The sequence below is a fragment of the Pseudopodoces humilis genome, chromosome 8, assembly GCF_049639895.1.
Source record: "Pseudopodoces humilis isolate 2021_Gansu_Grassland_sample_001 chromosome 8, ASM4963989v1, whole genome shotgun sequence".
NCBI lineage: Eukaryota > Metazoa > Chordata > Aves > Passeriformes > Paridae > Pseudopodoces > Pseudopodoces humilis.
The window spans coordinates 34,389,868-34,403,287 of NC_142207.1; the positions used below are offsets into that span (position 1 = coordinate 34,389,868).

General features: G+C 44.6%; 1 long non-coding RNA gene across 1 annotated transcript in view; it reads right to left on the minus strand.

The window, feature by feature from the left end:
- Positions 1-6,811, minus strand: part of LOC148183888 (uncharacterized) — a 30,493-nt gene extending 23,682 nt beyond the window's left edge. Inside the window, exons 1-2 of the long non-coding RNA XR_015773138.1 lie at positions 6,721-6,811; positions 5,792-6,019 (exon numbers count right to left, since the gene is read on the minus strand). This is a non-coding gene — a long non-coding RNA (uncharacterized LOC148183888). The remainder of the gene's footprint in view (positions 1-5,791; positions 6,020-6,720) is intronic.
- Between the last annotated feature and the right edge of the window lie 6,609 nt (positions 6,812-13,420).

Here is a 13,420-nt window from a genome sequence, read left to right on the forward strand (position 1 = left end):
AAGGAAAACAGCAAGAAAAGAAGAAGATAGGAGACTGCTGGCAATATATATTTCACCAAGGAGAAATTTCCATACAGAGACATAGTCAGGCTCTCTTTTAGTGCAGTTAGAGATTAATACTCTGAGCAGGATATAATAAATGATCAGTACACCGGGACTTGGCTGCTGCTTGCAGCAGAGGAAAAACTATTTATTTACTGGGGTTTTTTTCTGCCTCTTCCTCTTTTTTTCCCCTTCAAAGAAGGCAGCATTTTAAGAAGGCACATCCTGCACCCTGTGCAGCATCCTGGTGTGCTCTAGACTAAGAGCAAAGGGAAAAGCCTGGCTTGTCCACTCCAGTTTAACAGAGCTGTTTAACCAAGGTCTAGCAGGAGTAGACTTGCCTCTGACACATGTCAATATAGCAGGCAACTCCTGTCCTGGGCTAAGGAAAGTCCCTGATCTATCGTTCACTCATCTGGGGCTGGATTTACTTCATTAAAAATAGTTAATGGAATGTTAATGGTACTTAATTGTATTCACTGCACCAGTTTTGCTGAGATTTTTTTCCCCCTCAATTCACAAAGATGGGACTAAGTGCTAATGTATTGCAAACTTATAACCTGCGGTCATGATTTTAAGCACATGTAGAGGTGCTAATTGCATTCAGCTGACACAACTGTAGATGGGAAGATCATTTTTCACACCTTATCAGCGCTGGGGAGGTGATAACTGCATTCAGAAGACACCACTGCTGTTACAAAGGTAATTTCTTGCACTTCATCGGAGCTTAACACATGCTCAGCAATGCAACCAGCCAAAAATACCACACCATCGGAGTTAATGAGGTGCCTGCACGCTTTTTTAACAAATGGGAATTGTAAAAAAAAAAACATTCTCCTTTGTTTTTAATAAAGAGTAACAAATTTCTGCAGCTGCCATGTTGTTGGGGTTGGTGGTTGCCTGCCTCAATGAGATTTCTGAGCATGTTCCTGGTGCTTTCTGCTGATGGATCCCACAGGGAGCAGTGTGGTGGCATCTGTGACCTGCAGAGACAGCTGAAACAGAGCCCCAGTCCATCTTTAGCAAGTGCTGCTGGTAAAAAAGCTGAACCTTTTGGCCACGTAGCCAAAGGTAGTTTTGAGATCTGAAGTCACCATTTCATGCAATTTCAGTGTGTTAGACTGGGCTATAAATGGTTCTCTTTCCCTCCTCCTCTGCTTTGAGGAGCCTTTGTGTCTTCCCTAAATATGCCTGTGGCCTTTGATGGAAAAGCCTGTTTACAAGGTGCAGCATGCTGAGGTTGTTAGGCTGTCCGGGGTAATTTGGACATGCAGCAGATGTGAGGCAGGGTTTGTCTGAGGTAAAAATTCCTACAGAAAGGAGCTTCCCCTTGGCTTTAAATAAAGAAATATATATGGTAAACCTTTCTGCTGGAATAAAACTGGATGGTGGAGGAGCATTACAAGGCTTCTCCGGCAAAGGTAGGCAACTAAACACCTGACTTTGAGAGAAACTATTTCAAAACAAAGGAAAAAATGCATTTCTAATCCCCAAAATATCTGCTTTAGGTGCTTGCCCTGAATGACATGCTGAAACTATGTCAAGAAAAAGAGGAGATTTTTAACTAATAGAACCATGAATATTCCTCCACATTACCTCCAGAATTCTTGAGTAAATAAAGCTAATCCAAAGACACAAAGGTAGATTTGCAAAGCAAATTTACCCTGGCAATACCCACGTGTCACTCCTGGGGAGATGAGGACAATCACCCCAAGCAGATTACCTGGGACCTGAGGCACTGCAGATCAACAGCACTGCCTCCAATGTCTGTCTTCTATTTTCTTACATGTCTTTTTATTTATTATTAAAGTGAGAATTTCTCAACCTCTCCCTGCAGAGTTGGTCAGCTTGTGATCTCTTTCTGTGGTTTTTTTCCTTCTTTTTTTTTTTTTTCTCCATTTGTTTTCTTTTTAATAGCTCCTTCCTTTACAGAAAGAATCACATCTTTTCGTTAACATAATAATAAGAACCTCGCTGCTTGCACATTAAAAGCTGGCTGCCAAACAGGCTTTTATAGCTGCCCTACTGCAGTTACCAAGCTGAAGGCTTGAGCCCCAATTTGCAGTGGCAGGAAATGGGATGACTTTCTTGCTCAGAGTGGCTATTTCATGCCGGTTCCTTTCTCCACCAAAGCTCCCTTTTGTCCTCTGTCCTCCCAAAACACAAAAAAATCTCAGCTTTCCCAAGCTCTGGAAGAAATAGTAACTTCAGGGGAAATAAGGAGAATGTCTTCAGAGGCTACATTTTATCATTCTCGGTGATGAGTTCCCAGCAGAACAGGAGTGGGTGGCTGGCCCCAGCAATTTTGATGTTTAGGAACAACTCATCCCCACATTCTGCTGTCCCAAGGGTCCCCACCCACCCTGGACCATTGCAGGTAGCCACAATCAGAGCATCCCTCCTGCACATCCCTCTTTGCTTCCCAGGTCTCCAGCCTATTATGAATTGTATATAATATACAACAGCAGTCCAAAGACAGGGAGGTTTGAGTGTGGCCACAGGTAGGTCAGGGTTATTTTGGCTTTGTGGTGCACGAAGCAGATAGAGGAGTTTCGCTCTGTAGCATAAATTAACATGATCTTAAGGCAGCATTCATTTGCATTCAATGACACACCTTCTCAGGGAAACACTTTTCATATTAAGCATGTTTTGGGTGGCAAAGCTTGACTAGCACTGTATGCATGACTCTCAAGTTCAGATGCAGATGGGAAGATGCCGTCATCCCGGGAACAAGCCGGGAAAGTCTCCGCCGAGCCTACCCACAGTGAGACACGTCTTGCGGCTGCTCATTTCTGCAGCACGGCAGGAGAGATCACACTTATGGGGAGCCCGTGAGTCACTGCCTTCCACAGCTGAAGGGATTTCCTTGTCTCCTGAAATGAAAGGTCACTTTTTTGCTGGGCAGTTTTCCCCCCTGCCAGCCCCAGCCTGGGAGGATCCTTTGCCTCTTCCCTCTGTGGTGCTCTCATAGGTGGTCTTGCAAAGAGCTTCCCTTTCCCACCAGCCCTCTGCAGGTCAGTGCCTTCCCCCACATTAACCTCAGGAGAAAAGGTGTCTTCTGTGTCAGAGTCTGGGAATTACACATTCATTTCCCTCCTCTAACAGCACCTGGGCTCTGGTTTTGGGGCAATCACCCAATTTGACTGTGGTTCTTTCCCCAGCTGTAAAATGGGAAGAAACCAATTTCCTTCCTCTGTTACCTTTAGCCACAGCTACATCTTTACATCTATTTTATCTATTTACAGTTCAAGCCAGAAAGCAGGATTGTTTCTGGAGCACCTGCAGGCTGTCTGGGCAGCCTGACCTCTTTGGGATAATTAACGAGGCCACCACAGAGCCGTCCATGTCAGCAGCTCCACTCAGGGCCCGCCAGCCTTCCTTTAGCACCAGTAGGAACTAATAATGCAGGGGAAGCCAAGGACTCTTCCTCTGGGGGAAGAAGTATAACCCAGCTGACTGCAAGATGAAAATTTACTGCAATATGAAGGGATCACCATGGAAACCTCTTTATTTTATTTCAGCCAATCTTTCTGCGCTGTCACAAGCAATATCACCTTCTCACTAGCCATAAAGAAAAGGTTCCCAGAGAGGTTTGTAATCCCTGCTGGCTGGCCAAGCCATCTGCCAGGAAGATGTGTGCTCTCCAGGAAAACCATTTTTTGGATGGTTCCTCTCCTCACCAGGTATGACTCCACCAGTAAAGGATAAGCCACTGCTCAGTCCTGCATTGCTCCTCCTGCAAGCATGGTAGATTTTAACTTTGAGAATAAGAACAGTGTTATGTCACTGCCACCATTTCCTTCTGTCCCCCTTCCCCCATTTCCAAAGGAAACTTCTTTCTTGCCATGCACCTGGCCCTGAGCAGCAGCCTTTGAGGAACTGCACATTTTGGATGACAGCTCCATCCATCAGCCACGCCCTAGTGCTGAACTGGCAGCCTTCGTGTGAGTAGGGAAGCAGGACAAGCCCAGCAGCTTCTCCATGGAAAACCTAAAATGAGACTGAAGTCCCACCAAGTGAAACTCCACTTGAATCTCATTTGCAGGAACCTAAGGCTTTGGAAAAAATGAAATAATCCATTTTGGCTTCAAGCTGTGGTGACAAAGATGAAGAAGAGAACTGCTGTCTTTTTGGAGAAACTATGTCTGTCCAACAACTACTTCTCAGAAAACATGCTCTTTGCATTACCCATCCTAGTCCTGTGCCTGACACAAGCTTCAAGCTCTGCATGTCTGAATGAGAAGAGCTTTGCTTCTGGAAGATCACCGTGACCCAAATTGGAGACGGAGATAAATAGGTCAGGCATTTCGGACACTTAAGTGCATCACATCTGAATTTCACTTATATCCTGTACAATGAAAACCTCAATTGCATTTACACTCATAAGTAAAAAGACTTGAAAACACCACCCTGGTCATTCAGAGGTGCTCCTAAAATGCTCAGTGGTTTGAGGCACGCTGGTGCTGTCCGTGGGACATGTGGCAGCCTCACGAGGTTCTGTTTTCCCTCTGTGGGTGCGTGGGACACCGTGAAAGTTCACTTCCCTTCAAATGGAGCACAAACTCTTCTGGCAAGCCTCTTGCTCCAGAGAAGGTATTGCCCATTCTCTCCTCACACCTGGATGAGCACAAGCATCTATTTGCAAATGAGCAGCCTGCCAGAGCAGCTCCCATCCCCAAACTCTGCCAGGTGGGCAGGTAATGGCCACCTCGCCCTCGCAGGGTGCCCACATTCCCCCACAGTGAGTGCTGTCCTGACTCCTGTCTCCTGGAGCTCCAGCTGATTGCTTTAGCCACGAGGCAGCTGCAGATCCCGGTGACCTGATTTGCCCCACCAAACACAAGTGCCTCAAGCAAGCAGGGCTTTGTCAGCAGGCACAGCACTCGAGCAGGGAGAAGGCTGTGATTAGTGAGCACCCCCCTGCCTCCCACTGCAAAACTGCCTTGCCTCCAATTACTTCATGCCAAGAAATAGCCTCTGATACACAAGAGGAAGCAGAATCCCAAAGAGAGCTTGCCTGATGACAAAGCCCTCCCATACACTCAAAGAACAGCAGCTACTAAAGAAGCATCACCTTGTCTTTTAGGCGAGGAAATATTATTTGCTAACTCTAAATATTCCCCAAGGAAAAAAATGGCAGGGAGATTACAGCTCCAAAATTACCCTGGGCAGAAGAAATAGATGTTCAGAGCAGTTGCATGGAGTGGCACATGCACCTTGAAAAGGGCACTAACAAAGAAATTAGCAATGCGTTCCAATGCTTTGGGAAAACTGCACATTTTCAATATTTTTTTTTTCCCCCTGAATGAATAAATTACAATAGACACTTTTAAACAAAATCAACCTCCAAGCCAGCTTCCTTTCTGAGATTCAGGGTGGATGATCTCCTAAAGGACCAGCCTCACTGGCCATGCTTATGAAGCAGTAATTAAAGCACTCCCACGGGCAGGTGGAGCAGCTGGACACTCACACCTTGCTGAGAGGCATCTTTTCAGATGTACAAGAGGATTTTTCAGTTTGTATTTGCTAAATAGCAATTTGATAGCCCAACTTTTTATGACGGATCAGTCATCATGGTTTTGCAAGACAGGAATGTCCACCCACTGACTGAATAAATTTAGTCATCCTCATTCCCTATCAGCTCATCTTTAGCTGAGCTACAAGGTACAGCCCGGGACATTTCTAGATCTGCTTCCTTAAAAAGCTCATTTCTCAGTACAAACACTGAAGCAAAGTAAGAATTTTCTACCTCTTTCCATCAGGAGCACGTCCCAGGCCCATCCCGGCTGCCAAGGAGGAAGGATGGGGAGGAGAGATGAGTGAACAGAAAATGGTGGGATTCTCTGGAAAACGGCTCAGGAATTCCACCACCACTTCTGTGCGGCAGTTTTAGGATGCTCCATTTGTCTGCTTCTCCTCGTCTGCCTCGTCTCCAGAAGCTGGTTCCTCAGTGAAGGCCCATCTCCCAGCGTAGTTCCTGATGCAAGAACAGTCTGTTCTCAGGCAGGGCCATTCAGTACTTCAGCAATATAAATAACGAGATCTCACATCTATTTTTGACACTATGTTTTTGCGAAGGAAGCCAAGGAATAATTTTTCTGATGAGCTGCAGTTAAGTATTTTTGAGAAAACATTGCAATATCACTCATAGCAAACATCTGGTGGAAGAATTCCTGCCTTAAAATATGGCAGGCATAGGCTTGTTCTAAGATCAGGTGGAAAGATCTGCCCCCAAACCACTTTTCCAATGAAATAAACCTTTTAGGGATAAAAATACAAGCAAATCGTTTTTAACAAAGAAGCCCAAGCAAGCCTTAAGAAATCTGACATTTTCAAGAAACTGCAAATTTCCCTTGTCATTTTGTTTCAGAAATTTCTGGAATTTTGCATTTTGGCACCCATATATATGTTAGATTTTATTGCAATATCAGGTAGGAACTTTTTAAAATAAAAAATGAATACTGCAAAATGTGGACCAATGTAACCTTTCAGGAGATTCTGACATAAATTTGGATCAATGGATCTTGGAAAATTTTAAAGTAATATTTTGACTCCCTGCTTTAATATGTGCTAAATGGTTTTCATATACATCAATCATTGTTCTACAGAGACTTCAGAAAGAGAAACCAGCAGAATGAAATAGAGCCATATAATGCATTTACTTACTACTGTACTTACACAGTGGATTTATAGTGCTGTTAGCATAAGCTTATTTTGTCATAGGTTTCTTTCTGCCTTAGAGTGTAGAAGTTCATTGGGAAACAACCTGGGGATAAATTCAGCAATAAAGCAATCCATAATAAAAATAAAATATTCAAAAGCACGCTTCAAAATCAGAAAGGATTGCATATATTCATGAGGCCTTCACACTTTTTTTTAAGATGGAAAAATGGTGGAAATGTTATTTGTTAAATGTTTTATTTTAAAAATATTTGCTAAATTATGCCATCACAGTTAATCTATCATCAGCAATCTGGATGCTATAAATATTAATAATTATTCTTCAATAAGTGAATTGGTAATTCAATAATTAATGGGAACCTTAATATGTATGAATATTTTCATCATTTTTTCCCATTTTTCCATCTGTCTGGCTGTCCTGCACAAAGATCCTGCAGAGCAGGTGAGCCAGAGCCCGAAGTGATGCATTTCCTGAGGGCAGGTGCGAAGCACACGATCTTAAATCTACTCCAAGGTGCCAACACACAGAAATGTTCACCTGTGCTCTTGACTTCAAGAGCAGCAGAGCTGCCCACATGCCTTGGGAATTACTCCCGCTCTCATAATGGGAAAAATTTGTCTGAAGTACAATTTTTGTGCGCAAGGGTCACAACCTCGTACAAGAACTTGTCCAGAAGTGTGGAGGGGAGCATGCAAACACTGTGCATCCTTAGCAGCCACGTCCTTACTTTCAGTCTTGCCTTTGCTGCCCATTTAAGGGCCACTCCTGAGACAAAGCAGCTGAAAGCTCTCCAAAGGGCTCCTGGGTGAAGTGCTTGCTAAAGGGAGCTGACACGGAGGGCCTTCGAGTATTTTCCCAGTCTTTTTTTTCTGTCTCTTGCACATTCCAAGAATTGCATTGCAGATCAAAGCCTCCAGATGGGTTGCTTTCCCTGAAAAGCCAACCCAACCGGTTTGGTTTCCCAGCTAAATTCATCTCAGGGGCTTACAAAGGGATTTGCAAACTATGAGGGCGAAATTTGTCAGCCTTCTTGTACCTACCTAGAATAGAAGAGGAGGAGACAAGGAAGCTCACAGAGCATATCAGGCCAGGGAGAATCTAAGAAAAGTGAACTCTGTCTCAACATTTTTCTAACACTGCCCCTTCCCATCTCCAGACAGCTTTCCCATGGATGCAAACCTTCAGGACCACCTTCAGGAGGAGCAGGTGCAGCAGTCCAGCACCTGCCAAGTGGGTCTAGACAGTGCCTGGGAAGCACTCCTTTCATTTATAAAGTGGAAAAAGCAGTACAAAGTTGTCCACTACAAAGGTTATAAATTGCTGGCACCTTTCCCTCAGGAGACAGCCTCCTCTCCCATGTTGCCAATCAACCTTCTCCTGTACTTGTGCCTATCACATTTGCTCTCAGCTCATCCAACCAGACATGGAGGAACCCAGCTTGCACTTAGCATTGAGAGGTGCAGGTTTTATTGACAAGCTGTTTCTGCTCTCTGCTTGCAAGGCTCAAGGCTCTTCTGTTTCCTCCTGCTGGCAGTGGCAGCCTGTTCAACTCACTGCCTGGTCCTTGCAGACCTTGTCTCACCCAGATCTTCAATCCAGCACAGTGGCAGCACTGCCACAAAGACTCATGCCTTGATGTTAGAGAGGAGCTTCTCATCTGTGGCATCACCCCTCAAGCATCTCCATATTCCCAGGGGTATCCTGAATACCAGATCTCCCAAAAAATTTCTATCTGTAGAGAGCTTGCTTGTGGGCATCTTGCACCATGGCTCAGCCTGGCTGCAGCTCCCATCTATCCTTGAACTACATCACGTCCTCTCTGGGAAAGGCCCAGAACACATTTCCTGCCAGGGTCAGCCTCTTTTCCACAGAGACACGTGCTAGAGAAAGTCAGAAAGACACAGAGGAAAAGAAACAGAAGAGAAAAATTAACAGAGTGTGTAGCTAGACAGCAGACACTCATTTGAAGGATGTCAGAAACGCCAGAGAGCTGTAATCTCATCGTGCTTAGCCACGTGAGAGCTGCCTGCTGAGTGAAAGCCAAGCAGAGACCACTGGAGAGGGCTGGCCACAGTCAGCAACAAGTGAAAAGCCCCCCTAGGAGAACCAAAGCTCCCTGTGACAAGGGTGAGGCAAATAGCCAGAGTGTGCTGCTAATAATGGCAGGTTGTGGGTTTGATTTCAGCATGGGCCATTCAGTTAGGTATTGAACTAGATGATCTTCATGGCCCCCATCCAACTCAAAATAATCTGTGATTCCGTGAAATTATCCTTAGTAGAAGGCTCTCCCTGTCTCTGCATTGCCCACTTAACAATTTTGTAGAGCTGTCCCCCTTAACACGAGGTGAAGCCCATCTGTCAGGGGTTTGGGTTAGACAGGAGTCCTCCAGCTGCACACCAAGGCAATATCCAGCAACTATTATCTCCCTCCGAGGCTGATGTACCAGACAGACAACCCAGGAGCTCTCCCCTCTGCACAGAGCTTACTGGTCCCTGTCACAACACAGCTGTTGTCACCATAAGATGAGACAGACAATGAAATTTATTAGCAGGTGCTTGCTTTGCACCGAGTGACTCATTTTTAGGCAGTAAAAACCACTCCACTTGCACCACTCAAGGGTGAGTCAACCCAACAGAGATGTCAACACAGCATTGCCATCCATGTCACCAGGAATTTCTCTTTGAAACCCATCCCAAACATTTAAATGAAAGGTGAAAGCTCGAAGCAAAGCTACAAGACACACACAAGGTAAAGATAACAGCAGTATTGCCCTAAGTAATGAGGAGAGAGCAGCCAGGGTGCAGTGAACACCAGCAAGGAGGAGTAGAATGACCTGTGATGATCTGAAGCTGGGTTCTAGCAAATCACTAGGAGACGGACACTGAGGTCACTGAAGATTAAATTTACTCCTGGCTGTAACCCTCTGTTTCTGAAGACTGTGTGAAACCTGCACAGCTGAAGCTGGGAAGTCATCTGACAAATTTATTAAAGTGTACCCGCCTCAGTCCCAGTTTAATGAACGGATTATGCATTAGTTGGATGTATACATGGGGATACAGTCCCATGTCTCTCCAAAACATACATTTCTCAGTTTTAATTGTGCCCTGATGTTATAACAGTCACAACGAAACTGGGTAATTATTCATTAAACATGAGCTAATTCCATGTCCTGTTATAATTATTATTGTTTCCTGAAATGTAACGTGTAGTAAAGTACAATAAGTTGCAAATTGAAATATTGCTTTTGGAAGGTTATTTATTACTACCTTCAGCTGTAAACATTTATAACTGAAATTTATTAGTCCATGGCCTCTTCATATAAATATTTTATGTTCAGCCTCAGGGATATGTATCTTCTCCTTTAAATGTCTCAGTCTTGGTGTCTGCACCAGTAAAATAATCACAGGAGAGAAAGTTTGCTGTCCTGTATTATTTGGCCACCCTGCTGATAACATAAGGCAGCATCACAAGCGTTACACAATACCTGCCCACAGGTACCTGCAGATGAGAGGCAGCAGCACACCTTCTGCATTACTCTGCTTTATAAACTCACTGGTGTAGCACATGGAGCGTTCCCACGTGCCACAGGACAGCTCAGAGTCAGTGGAGATGTACAGAGAGAGATAAAGAGGTGCTTGTTCAATCCCAGCCTCTAAATTATAATAAATCATTTGGGTTTCCATGGCACCCGTCCAGAAAAGTTGAGACTGAAGTAGCTGATCTGCTAACAAAAATAATGTGTGCTTTTCAATGATAAATTATAATTTCTACAGTGGAAGCATTGGAAGAAGGCCAGATCCATATCAATCCTTTCAAAATGATCTAATGGTTCTCCCAAGACTCCCAGTCCCTCCTCACACTACCAGGAAAAAGCACAGATCCTTTGGGAATGCAGTAGAGCTTCTTGATGAATATAATATGCGAAGGGTGAGCCAGCATGAGCTCGCCATGGAAAAAAACCAAACCCACCCTGTCCTAAATAATCAGAATTTACTGAAAGGAGAAACAAAGTAATGGCTGAGGGAGAGGCAGGAGATATCGTGTGGGCTCTCAAAGGAGCTTTGTCTTAAGTGCCCCAGAAGAGTATTAACCCTTGGAGCGTGAGACGCGAGCGGCTGCTTTCAGCACTCACTTTCAATTACCTGCACCCAGGGACTGCTGAGCCTGTTTGCCTCTGGATTCTCCATTTCCACAAATGGATAAACACACACACGGGTGCCTCTTCCCATCTCTGCCTGCTCACAGCCTTTCCATCTGATGTTGTCTTCCTTCCAAACCATATCAACTGAGAATAAAACCGAGGGGAACCCGCCTGAAAGATTAGCGCCAGCCCCTGGCACGGCAGGTAAAACCCCCATGCAACAAAACGGGACTAAGCCCCTAAAAGCACAGAGTAGGGTTTTGGGGTTTTTTCCCCTCTCGTTTGATTAATGAGCAGTGGTTCATGACAGGGTTTTTAACAGCCCTTGAACACTCAGTGCTGCATCACTTACAGTATGTAAGGGGTATTGATCTCTCCAAGTTTATCCTTTTAAATGGTTCCCATCAAATGCCAGGAAGTCAACCAGTTTGAGCTGTGTAGCTCATCTACGAAACTCGGGATGGCACAATTGAGTCTACCCAGAAAATTTGTTGGTTTTTTTTTATTTCCAGAGGGAACTCGAGTGTAGGCATTGAAACACAATGTTTGCATGCCCTTAAAGATCATTTTATAGCTGTACTGAGTGTCTCTAAACATTAAATATGTTTTATAAGTAGTTGGCTAACTAGCTGGGTGTGCTGTAAAGGCAGCAGTAAATAAAACAATAAGACACTAAATATCAGCTGTATTTCATTGTCAGGGATACTTTTTCAGCCATGCAACAATTCCCAAGGTTGAAAACCTTGATTTCTGTTTTTCATGCTACATTGTGACTAGAATTACACCTAATCTCTTAAAGTTATGCTGAATACCGCTCACCTGTTAATCTGATTACCCTCCCACAAAGAGCGAACATGACAAATGTTGAGCAGGTAGAAACATTTTCTGTGGCTGGAAATTCACTTCCCAAGCTTATACATTCAGTCATGTTGTTAAAGCTGATGCTACTTGGTTTAGGTCCAGGTGACACTAGAAATCCATTTGTTGTCACTGTAGGTTTGCAAATACTGAGGTGGTTTTTGTATCACCAAGCTCCTTGGACAGAGGCGATTTTCCTGGCAAAGTCTTCTCACACAGCTGGAGAAATGTGTGCTTTCTTTAAGGAGAAGGGAAACTGGTGGAGTGCTGTGGGCAGCTGTTCAGGTTAACCCTTCCTGAAGTTTTCTGTTTATGGCACAGCAGAGGTCAGAAGCAGAGCTGTGTCTCCATCTCCATTCCTCTGAAACCTGCTGGCTTAAAACAAGTGCTCATAAGGAGTGGGAAGAAGAGAGAGAATAAAGCAAAGAAACCAAAAGAGAAAATATCACCTATGAGATAATTTTATTTATTAATTTTTTTTTGTTGTTGTTGTTTTTAATTTTCTGTAAGTATTTCAGGATTTTCCTTTTTATTACCACAGGGTAGGATGAGATCTTGGCAGGAAAAGGCACATTCCTAAGGGAGTGAAGGCTGTACTTCTGCCCATTGCAGTGCCTATCCTGTGGAACAGGACACCCAAATGCAACAAAGCCCATCAGCAGGAGGAGCCTTTCTGCCTCCTGCACCTACACTCAGCACCTCTTCTTCATCAGAGATACCTGCTGGTGAAAGACCCCAAGCCGTGGGGGAACCCCAACCCAACAGAACAAAACAACCCAAAAACATGGAGCAATTCTGGCAATCCTTCTACAGACAATTTTCCTTTAAAATCATAGAAACTTTGCATTTGGAAAAAGAACTCTAAGATCATCATGAGCAACAGTTATCCCAGCACCAACCTGTGACCCAAAGTTCCACATCCTCCAAGTTCCTCCAGTGACTCCACCACTGCCCTGGACAGCCTGCTGCAGCGCTCAGCAGCCCTTTGGGAGAAGAAATATTTTCTAATACCTGATCCAAACCTCCCCTGCTGCAACCTGGGGCCACCCCCTCACGTCCTGTTACTTGTCACATCAGAGAAGATACTGACTCCCACCTCAGTGCAGCCTCTTTTCAGGGAATTGTAGAGAGTTGTAGACTCACCTGGAGTCTCCTTTTCCCCGTGGTGAACACTCCCAGCTGCCTCTTCCCTTCCTCAACAGACTTGTAAGGGCTCCAGGCCCTTCCAAGTGGCTACCAGCTATTCCTGCTTCTTCCAGTACCAAATGTGTTCTTGCCTTCCCAACAATGCAGAATTTGGTTCATTGTGCACTGCTGTGCAGATAGAAATATTGTTCAGCTGGATGTTTCCTAGAAGCCAGGAGGGTGAGCTGGGGCAGCACAGCAGGATGTGACACCTGGCCACAAAGCACCCACTGAACACGACACTGGTGTGGCTAAATGTGGCTAAAAGGTGCCAGCTGTGCTGTCAGGATGAGCTCTGTGCTCCCAGGACGAGTCTGAGCTGCCCTGCCACGGAGCTCTGCTGCTGCTAAACCCCATCCATTAATCACAATGGGAGGATTCAAACCAGGACAGAGACATGACTGCAGAGTGCCTGGTATCTGAGATCAATATTAATTCTACAAACCTCTCCAGAAGAGTTCTTTAATTAATTGTTGGAATTAAAATCAAAATTGACCCCTCAATTTGCTTC